General features: G+C 37.0%; 1 long non-coding RNA gene across 1 annotated transcript; it reads left to right on the forward strand.

The window, feature by feature from the left end:
- The first annotated feature begins 376 nt into the window (after window positions 1-376).
- On the forward strand, window positions 377-9184 carry LOC123873018. Its single transcript, XR_006797587.1, has 3 exons — window positions 377-591; window positions 8746-8748; window positions 9175-9184. It is a non-coding gene; the product is annotated as an uncharacterized LOC123873018 (long non-coding RNA).
- The last annotated feature ends 1654 nt before the right edge of the window (window positions 9185-10838 follow it).

Raw genomic sequence — 10838 nt, forward strand, 5'->3', positions numbered from 1 at the left:
ATCTAAGCAAAATCAAAGTGCGGTCTATAGATTTCAACCATAGTCACAGCGCAGTCCTTTGGTTTATTCTTTGTGTTTTGTTTTCTTTATACCAATTTCAACCATGAAGACCGGCGTTGTTTTGTGCTCTTCGGCTTTTAACCATTCAACAGATGCATTGCACATTTAGGTAAAATAGAAGGTAACTGTGAGAGTAGATGTTTAATAATAATAATAAATAAATAATAAATAATTTTTATTTCAGGCAATATAAGTCACAAGACAATCTATAACAAACAAAAAAAAACACAAAATGACAATACAGATATAGTATAAACTAATCTAAATAAAGCTGTTGTCGCCGCACCGATACAGGTTTGACCAAAGTTATTAAAAGGATTACTTAGATCCTCGTTAACAGAACACAAGATGGAGTTAGTACTGTGTCTTAGTCTTTCCCAGAAGGAAGCCGTCCTCGCTCTGAGTATGGCGAAGAAGTCAGGGACCCTCGCCGCAGCAAACATGGCTTTAGCACTGCAGAAACGCGGATGCTTCATTAGGATGCGGAAGGCGTTGTTATATTGTATCCTAAGCGCATTATAGCTGCGCTTAGTAAACTTTGTCCACAGCTGATAGGTAATCTGTCCCCCTAAAAAAGCAGCGGCGGGACAGACTGGAAATAATAAGTTCAATCTGTCCCCTCGTCGCGTTTAGGGGGACAGATCGAACTATTTATTGCTATCTGTCCCCCCGAGGGGACAAATCAGGGGGACAGATAGGAATAATTCGTATAAAGCTCGCCGCAGGCTTAAAACCGCTGGTAAAACAAACACCTCTTTGTCCGCACTCCGCATGCCGCATTCGTGTCAATGAGGCATTAAGGTGTAACACGTATTGCTTATTTCAGGGTAGCAGCATTAAATGAAACGTTGTAACGGCGGGGCGTGGGTGAGAAACTACAGGCAGTACCACAGGTTAGCAAGCATACAGTTGGTATTTTTATTCAGTTACAAGTTAGCCCTTATTTTATTTTATTGATTTGTTAAAAAACACCTCAGTACGTTTACAGCAACGCCAAATCGCATACTGAGTCAGAGATTACAATACTGTGCATAGTTCACATAGTTTGCTGAATTCATAGGCACTAAAATTAAAAACCTCCGATTTGTTGGCGCATTTTCGGCAAAAATTGTCCGTGCCAATATGATGAAAAATGAGAAACTGGTTTTCGTCGGCTTCCTTGGCACGACGGTTTGGGGACAATTCAGTTTATAATATCAAATTCCTGAAAGGCCGGCAACGCATTGGTGGTTCCACTGATACTGCAAATGTTCATGGGCGGCGGTAATTACTTAACATCAGGTGACCCGACTGCTCGGTTGCTCACTTTTTTTTTTTTTAAATGTTTTTATTTAAAAAAGTTTTTAGTCTGATTTAGCAGAAGAGGTTGGATGCGTTTTTAGTGCTAAGTATATAATATATCACATAATACTTACTTATTTAGGTTACAAAATATAATTCATAACTTATATGTATATAGTGCTAGTAGTAGTAGTATAGTTAAGGAAGCGGTTCTTAAAGGCTACTCGCATCGGTCTAAGAAAGATATAATTTTGTTACCAAACTGTATGATTGCTAAACTTTGCAAGTTAGTAAGTACATTCGCGGGGAGATGACGTGACGGAAATGTTTTATTTTATTAAAAGGATGAAGCAAAAGGTACTTTCGCCTCTAATACTTATTTAGGATAAAATAAATTAATATTATATTAGAGTACCTACCTACACATAATCTTCTTTTAAGCAGGAGTGTTCTTGATCGCTGAATATGCACACTGCCGGCGGCTCTCTTTCCCTTATTTTGTCGTAGCGACAAGAGCAAAAAAAAAACTCTCTTTGCGGTTAAAAAGGCGATTACTCGCCCATCCTAGTCGCACACTCGCTCATAGCCCAGCGCGACCATACTAACTCATCACGCTCTGGTTAAGTGTGAATGGGCAGACTTCACACACCTTTAAGAACATAATGGAGAACTCTCTGGTATATTTTGTATACGATTGTACAAATTACTCCACTTACCTTTCCTGTGCGTGTCGAAAGCGTCAATTAAACTGTTACACGTACAAAAGAGTTTCATATTAACATTCCTTACTAAAAACACGCTTAGTAATCACCGCTATGTAGTCCGGCTATAAACTATGCAAGTTACTGCCGAAAGAGCCGTGTTATTGACCCATAATGCGCTAGGAAACAACAATCATAATAAAGTTACAATTTAATTTCTTTTTTCAAGGTTCCCTAGTGCGACATGGATAAAGGAAACCTACTTAATCCCTATTTTCTTCCGTTTTCCGCAAAATAACGTGTTTTATTGCATACTTGACAAAATATACTAGTTGATACCCGCGACATATCTTGTACAATGGAACGGAACCCTCCGTGTGCATGTACGACTCGGACTTGACCGGTTTTATTGAAATTTATCAACAGTCTTGAATCCTACAGAACTCCTTTAGAACGTCATTGAAGTGCTGAATAAATGAATCAAAGAAGCGGCACTGGTCGCGACTGCTCCGCTCAGTGCTCAATAAACAAGCTGTAGGAACGGCAGTCAAACAAACTGAACGTAATTCAATTACACTCAAATGCACCATCCCAGTTACATTTCTTGCAAATTCAATTCTGAAACCTGTTTAAAATCTTATTCTTGGAGTCCTCTTCAAAACTAGCGTGTGCAAGAGACAAATACGGCGGAGGGATTTTCGTATATAATAATGTAATGTAAGCACAGTAATTCACGACAGGTGAAACTTCTAACAAAACGTCGAGGCGTCGACGTCATTGGCAGGCGTGAAATGTTAGTAGGTACATTTGACGCAGGTAGCCTTATGCTAGCCCTATTTTTTACCCCCGACCCAAAAAGTATCTGTGTATCTGTGTATCTGTCTGTGGCATCGTAGCTCCTAAAGTAATGAACCGATTTTAATTTAGTTTTTTTTTTTTTTGTTTGAAAGGTGGCTTGATCGAGAGTGTTCTTAGCTATAATCCAAGAAAATTGGTTCAGCCGTTTGAAAGTTATCAGCTCTTTTCTAGTTACTGTAACCTTGTCGGGGGTGTTATAAATTTTTAATTTACACTTGTTCTATGATTTTATGTCACCTAATATTTGACATATTATCGTCCATTCAGGATCTAACCGAGAGTTACCTCACTCCAGTTCACTCTGCTAGTGGTTAAACCACTAAACTGTCACTAAACTATTAGTGGTTAAACTAATATTAAACTATATTATTGTAAATTGAACAATTGAAAAGAGCAACCGCCGAGTTTCTTGCTGGTTCTTCTCGGTAGGAACGGCATTCCGAACCAGTGGTAAATTATTTGACGATTCAAAAGCACTTGTAAAAGTTTATTTGAATAAAAATCTATTCTATTCTATTCTATTCTATTCTAATACATAAATTGTCACTATAGTTAAAGTGAAGCTAAAGTGATAGTGATAGATAGATATGCAAAGTTTCAACTGTGCAAACGCATTGGACACGAATACACAAATATTTTTGTTATAAGTAAGTATAAGATCAAATAAATCTTTTGTTAAGCTTAAGAGAAGTAAAAAATCACAATTTTTGGCGAAACAACTACATTAACTTTATCTTAAATCCGGGATTTCGTTCAGACTCCGCTGCAGAAGACAAGGCATTTCGGTTTACTTGCATTTTAGATAGGGTGAATTATTTTTAGGTAAAAGTGAAGATGGAGTGTATACCCCGTTAGGGTTTACTACTAAGCATGGGACTCCATAGGATTGACCATAGTCCACCACGGTGGCCAAATGTAGATCGGCAGGCTTCACACACCTTTGAGAACATTATAGCGAACTCTCACTCAGGCAAGTTTTCTCAAGATGTTTTCCTTGACGGTTAAAGCCAGTGATATTTAATTGCTTAACCACTGTGATAGCTTTGTGAAAGACATCCGCCTCCTAATCGGGAGGTCAAATGTTCGATTCCGGGCACGCACCTCTAACTTTACAGAGCTAAGTGCGTTTTAAGCAATAAATGTAACATTATACAATGCTTTAATTATTTGATAATTTAATAGTACTCCAACTTTCCAGTACTGCACCAAAATGTTCACATCGTTGATACAAACTGTAGGTAAACAAATACATGAATACTATAACACTTGCCGGTAACTAACTAAATTAACCATTTGCATCCCAAATCAGTGAATAAAGGGAATGCATGCGAACAATTCGAATTTCATCGTGACTTTGCAATTTCACCTTTGTCTGAAATCCTAGATCGGGAATCCAGCGCAAACTTCGATGCAATAAACAAGACAAGTTTGGTTTATACTTACTAGCTATTTAGTAGCACTCCCACGGGCTAATTTTAGTCTCCTTTTACCTTTCAAACTATACTTGTATTAGATTTATATATCTGTAACGCGTTTTTCATTGCTGAGTTTTTCTAAATCTTTATTATAGAGGTTTGGTTACAAAGTTGACATGTCACCCCTTTACGATCTAAACCAAACGACAAAATACAAAGTCAAAAGTCAAAGTCAAAATCATTTATTCAAAGTAGGTACAATTGTACTCCTTTTGATGGTCGAAATTGTTAAATTTGTACGATATAGTGGTGATAATTAATAACGTAACTTAAAACTAAAGCTACGAGGGTTCCAAACGCGCCCAAGTCTGAGAAGAGCCCACAACAAACTCAGCCGGGTATTCTTTTTTTATTATCACCACTTTACAAAATCACATAAACTTATTAGAACTATCAAAGCTGATTGGCAACTCATTCCCAAGGTTTCGTATCATTTAAATAATCCTTTACATTGTAATAGGATTTTCAAATCAGTTTACGTTACAAACATTTCTTCCTCTCTACACTTTAGTCCGTGAAGATTTATATACTGCAAAAAAAATCTTCCCTTTCAGCTTCATACTTCCCCTATTAGTCACAAAAAGGAAGGAATCCGATACACTACAAGATGCAGGTTTCTTCTGCACGATGCTACTTTTCTTCACTGTTAAAACAAATGATCATTTTAAATGCTTGAAACGCATATACCTCCGAAAAGTTAGAGGTGCGTGCCCGGAATCGAACGCTAGACCTCCCGAATAGGAGACCGACGGCTTAACCATTAGGCTAACGCCATTTACTACTTAACCTTAACACAAATCCTTAGCTGGCTTATTGCCACTACATTTTGCTCTACCTAAAGTCTAAAAGGTACCTATTTGGGAGCGCGTAAGCCTCTTTTTCTCAAGTATTTATAATTATCCTCTCGAAGTCCTTGAGCACTCCGGCCCGGAGCGTCCCTCCGTACAATGAGGGCTCCGATAAAAAATATAAGAAACAGTAGTTGCCATTGATATTCGCGAAAGATACACTGTTGGAAAAAATGTAACTCTCAAAAAACGTCGAGCGAGAAAAAATTGATCTTACTTAAAAAGTTTTCCATTTTCTTGAGCATTAAAAAAAGAAGAAAATCTTTTTATTTACTCTCAAACTAATTTTAAAATTAAAACACCAAGTTATTTAGATGGTCCTGCGATAAGTCGACTAGGCAATTGTGTCTATAAAGCAGCTTTTGTCTTGCATCGTCAATTATAACATCAGCAGTCCGAGAACAATGAATGCAACAACCCATACTTACCGGAACGCTAAATCGCTTGGTAGCGTGACTTTGCTGGTAGGGTGGTAGTAGCCGAAGCCTCCCACCAGACAAGATTATAGTAAACCAGCTGATACCCGCGACTTCGTTCGCGTGGATGTAGGTTTTTTAAAATTCCCGTGGGAACTCTTTGATTTTCTGGGATGAAAAGTAGCCTATGTGCTAATCCAGGGTATAATCTAGCTCCATTCTAAATTTCAGTCCAATCCGTCCAGTAGTTTTTGCGTGAAGGAGTAACAAACATACACACACACACACACACATACAATCTTTCTCCTTTATAATATTAAGTGTGATTAAGCTTTTGTTTCCTTGTATATCTTGGGTTTATTATATCATTGGCTCCGATAAAAAATATAAGAGGTTTCGAGACTGAATTTCGCGGACGGCCAGTCGGCAGTCGGCAGCGACGGATGAAATGAAAGAGGCCTTAATTATCCGGTGCGACTCCTTGATCGAGAGAAAAATGTCTTTTGTACGGACATTTTGTTTCGGCTTCTGCAGATTTATCTGGGCCTGAAATATAGGTCAGACGCGTGAAAAGATCTGATTTTGTATGATTTATTTTATTTACTGAACTATGGGCTTAACCGTTAACGATGGTGGTCGTTTGCGCTTACCACAGATATTATAAAATTCTAGATATACGCTCATTACATTCGTATTAAAGTGAGCACTTTGTACGCTTGTGTGTACTTAAATGACGCGTGCAGTGGCACAGAGATACAATACAATACACAGATGTACAATGAGATATTGGCGCGGTTTTACAAGCAAGCTTTAAAACATGGCCTTGGCTTACTTATATGGCTATCGAATACAACCGAAAGTACCAAAGTAAAATACGCTGAAAAAGCACACAGAACACCCACTCGCTCCTTTCGTGGGACGCTACTGCTCGTAGCGTCCCACGAAACAAATATTCTACAAAAATCCGAGTAAGCATAATATTTTAATAATAATAATGACTCACCGACTGGATCCGATTTTTGACAAAAATTATTGATCGGAATAACCCCTCTACTTAGGAGAAAGTTGAATGGATGTAGGGTTTAATGGATGTAATGGATTTTTATAGGTATAAAGTTTTTCCTAGTGTAAATAGTAATTTAATCATTTATTACCACAATTACGTGTTTTGGTAGATTTTACAATTTGGTAGATTTGCAAGCTTGTGGCAATCTGGCATAGGAAAACCTGCCAGTTTGTATGGATACCCGATTGTAACTCCAGGTTGAAGATAATATACTTCTTTATCAGCGCTTGATTTTTGTCTCTCGGTGGGCATAGGCCTCCTCATGAACCTACACACCTTTTTTACGGTATACTATATTTAGGTACTATTTTACATCTATAATGACGATTGACATTTATGCGCTAGGCTACCGAAACACAAGTTCAAAATATGGATATGAAAATGTTTCCAATACCCAATCGACTCAGGAAAATCTCATTGACTTAATCCCAAAAGGCCATATTGATCCGGCATTATCAACCGTAAAACGAGGATAACGTTCTGGTCATCTCCATATCCGGCACCGGGTACTTGATACCCCAAATCGAATTTGCAGCTTTAAATTTTTTTAAGAGTACAAAGTTGCAAGCAGGGTGGATCTGAAATCTTCTTACTCGAGTAAGCTGCTTAGAGGGTAAGTCTTTGACAATCGAATGCGAGAGATTGGGACTCGTGAATTTAAATTTTCCTACAGACAGGGGATGGGATTAAACTCGCACTGTGGAAACGTTATGACGGCTACCGCATGTTCACGGTATTGAGGCTTTCTGAAGCTCTTCTAACTCTTCATGTTAACAACAATTGTGAAAAATCTGGCAATATGGTTGAGAAAGGCATCGAAAAAATTGTTATTTGAAATCTCCATATATTTTGGCGGACAGTGGTTTTAACTTCATAATAAGTAGATATTATGATGTTTTGTTATCCAACAACGACCGACTTTAAACCAGGCGGTTTAGAGGCGGTGACAATTTTTTCTGTGGGATGTTTAAAGGTAGGTATGTACAATTGGTACGTTTTACAATTTTCGCCGATTTTTCTCGGATGGGCAATTTTTTTCTAGTGAGTGCCTAATAATAATTTTCCATTCAATCTAGTAATATAGTAATTTACCAGACGAAAACAGATGTAACAAACCGTTCAATTCAAAAATTAACTAGAAAGCTTTGTTGTTACTGTGTCTGTGAAAATATAAGCTACGCCTGGTTTTACATTAAAATAAAGGAGTCATCATAATCCATAATCGGTTCAAATTTGACATTGTACAAATAACTGTGTAGTCTGGGAAAAATCACACTACATCAAATAATACTAGCTTTACAGACAAACGAATCGCGACAAACCATTGGGTTCAGACGGAAGATAGAAGCGGATTGAATTCCCTACAAGAGACTTTCAAGTACGTACAGGAATGGATCTCTTTCAGTTGACGACGACGATGAAACCCTTGTTAATTTTGCAAGTCGGTTAAAGTTCTTGCCCCACAGTGTGAAACAGTAAACTTACAACACTTGGAGAAAGACCAGCGCGCGACTGAATTAATTTGGACTCGAATTAATCCGAACACCTTCCGATTTGAAAGATTGTGAGGCTCCGATTGGCGCTTTTCGAATTTCGAACACGTTCCATTTATCACCGACATTTTTATTTTCACAAAGGGCTTTATTAAAATGTGATAAAGCGCTAAGCCAGTTTTCCTTCTTTGATGTTTTAAATTAGGAGTAAATTGAAATGAATTTCTTTTATTTAATTTTAATTTTGATGAAGCAATTTCGGTGTAATATACCTACCTATCCCACCTTTAATTTGAAAACACTAATATTAAAAAATAATTAATCAAAGCCAGTAATAAGTCTAAAACAAAGCTAAGCCAATGGACGACCTTAAATCTTTAGTTTCTTTGATTCCACGTAAGTTCATATTTTTCTATTACCTTATCGTTTTACTAAACATGCGACTGAATTAATGCGGCATGGTTTCAAAAAAAATTGATTTTGAAAAATGTGCAGTGCTCTTAACTGATTCACATTTTTACTGTTCAAAAATTTACAAAGGCTTAAGATCGTTAATTTACAGATAAATCATTTTCTCTTATTGTATTAGGTACCTACTTATGAATTAATATTCTCACATTTTTACAGATTTATTCTTTTATATCTACTCAAACTATGCCTACAATATGATACGGTAAATCTAAAATGGGAAATTTCAGTTTTATAGAATTGCCCATGTCGTTATTTTATAGTTAAAGTCTTGGACTCCATTATGTACTCGTATGTACCTAATAAAGTCACACAAAGTAGCTCGAAGAGCAAGATATTTTCTCAAGCACATACATCCATACCTACATACTTACTACTTGTGACTAGCTTGAATAGTCTTTGTTTGATTTTTAAAATTCGCGACATGTCCCCATTGTACCGATACAAAGGGAATTTTGAGAATCATAGCTGCTTTCATAATGTAGGAGTTGTCCCGGTCTAGGAAAAGCTATTGTTATGGCTAACCTAGGAAGTAGCCTTGTAGGCAATTAGGTCTGTACGTGTTTAGGGTTTTACTCAGAGTTATCTCGGTTTTTGAAAGGCTGGCAACGGTCAATTAGTTTACCAGTGATTAAAAGTAACCAGTGGTAAATTATTGACCACTGGTCACTTTTTATTAAAAATATTTTAATCAAACATCGCGATAGCGTTGGTTAAAAATTGACGAGAATTGGGGAATTTTATGAAAAACCGGTCAAGTGCGAGTCAGACTCGCGCACCGAGGGTTCCGTACTCGGATATTGTTTCCAATATTTGCTCACAGTCAAGTCAAAATATTGAAATATGAATAACTGATTGTAACTGGTAATTAGGTATGATGTCTCATCGCAAAAGAAATATCCTAACCCCGGATATTTCTATTTCCGGTGAGATATCATTTTCCATACACTTGGTGCAGTCTCCGCTGAAACAAAATTTTTACATGGGCCTATTAAAAATAGACAAGAATATCATTGCAGTTATAGTAGGTACCTTCTATAAATGGACATAATAAGAGGTCCGAAGAGAATATCGAATGGTTATTAGCTGTGACGTCATGCTTCAGAGCCGGTGGCTTACGGTTAATCCCATAGAGGAAGTAGGCAGGTACAGTGTATGGTATTATTTGCTAGAAGAGTCTAGCCTAGCATTTTTATTTTCACACTAGGCGTGTGGCGGCCATCAGACAAAGTGTAATTCAATTAACTAAAGAGACATAGTGATTATTATAATAATAAGAGCGTTTCTTACTGACGCGGACAGTGCGTTGGACTCACGACCGCCTTAGCCTGTAAGGCTGGTTTGCTACCACAGTTTGCTGCTCATGTTATTTTAATTATTATTCCGTCATGGTCGGAATATATAACTCGCATAAAAGACAAAGAAAACGAAAAAACAATCAAACAAACATTAATTTTGATACCTATAAGATAAGTTACTATTTGGAGAACGTATTGTAAATGTGCATTTTTATTTATTTACTAGCTGTGCCCGCGACTTCGTTCGCGTGGAATAGTGACTTTTCGGGCAGCGTGATTCTTTAAATTGACATAACTTTTTTATTTATGTACCGATTGACATGAAATAAACACTAAATGTTAAGTGAAGCTTACTACAATATATTAGTGAAAACCGTATCTAAATCGAATAAGCCGTTTCTGATATTAGCGTGCACAAACACACAGACAAACAGACAAACAGGCAAAAAAAATATTAATTACAATTTCGGGTTCGGCATCGATATAATAACAACCCCTGCTACTTTTTTTTTATATATTTCCATTGTACAGACACCACTTTTCTACAATTTTATTATATGTATAGATTTTATTTATTTATAGGCTTAATAAAAAGTGAACATTTTGTACCACACTTTTAGACCAAAACACTAGATAAAAACGGAGACTGGTATTTGCGATTTGCAGTCCAAAGATCCAAGATCGAAGTGTATAGCACAGTATTATAGTGAATTTTACGCTGTCATGTCTAGTAGCTCTAGATCCATACTTTTCTATCTTCACAAAGGGTTTCCAATCGGCCAAGGATATTCCCGGACTCTGGCAGTGAATCTATTTCGTCATTCGATGGAAATGTGCCTTATTATGCCTCAGAGATGCGACATTTCCGAAAGGA

Source organism: Maniola jurtina, chromosome 16, assembly GCF_905333055.1.
Source record: "Maniola jurtina chromosome 16, ilManJurt1.1, whole genome shotgun sequence".
Classification (NCBI taxonomy): Eukaryota; Metazoa; Arthropoda; class Insecta; order Lepidoptera; family Nymphalidae; genus Maniola; species Maniola jurtina.